The 478-nt window shown below is 61.3% G+C and overlaps 1 long non-coding RNA gene across 1 annotated transcript in view; it reads right to left on the minus strand.

Annotated features, from left to right (window-relative positions):
• The window catches only part of LOC104863776, a 7,030-nt gene that overhangs the window by 1,350 nt on the left and 5,202 nt on the right, over positions 1-478 (minus strand). The window lies entirely within an intron of this gene.

Here is a 478-nt window from a genome sequence, read left to right on the forward strand (position 1 = left end):
AGGGGACCCACCGCCAGCAAACCCAGGCCAGGGGCGGTGGGGGGGCGCTCGGATGCGGGCTGGTGCACAGTCCGGCTGCGGGCCCTGGTCCGGGTGCGCGTTTGTGCCCATTTCTCAGACTGCAGGTCATAGCTCGGGTCTTGGCTAATCCACCGCCACTCCTCTGATAGTCATATAATTACATCTGGGCGCAGTGGATTTCTGTGTTTGCCTCTGTCAGTTTAAGAAAATAGCCACACATCGGAAGCCCAATTACACCCGAAGCCTCGTCATTCACTGTATTAAGGACCTTAGATATGTTTCCATGTTCGAGGGAAATGAGGTCTGACCGAGCAGCACTAACACGTCCGGGACAGGGAGGGCGGCAACCAATCCCCAGGTCTGGCGGGAGTAGGATGAAGCCACCGAGGGCGCGGAGGGCGGGCACCCTTCGGACACAGGCGCCTCCCCGCCGCCGCCCCCACGAGCTGGGGCCTCG

The sequence above is a fragment of the Fukomys damarensis genome, unplaced genomic scaffold (genome assembly GCF_012274545.1).
Source record: "Fukomys damarensis isolate Sample0158 unplaced genomic scaffold, DMR_v1.0_HiC HiC_scaffold_8, whole genome shotgun sequence".
NCBI classification, from domain to species: Eukaryota; Metazoa; Chordata; class Mammalia; order Rodentia; family Bathyergidae; genus Fukomys; species Fukomys damarensis.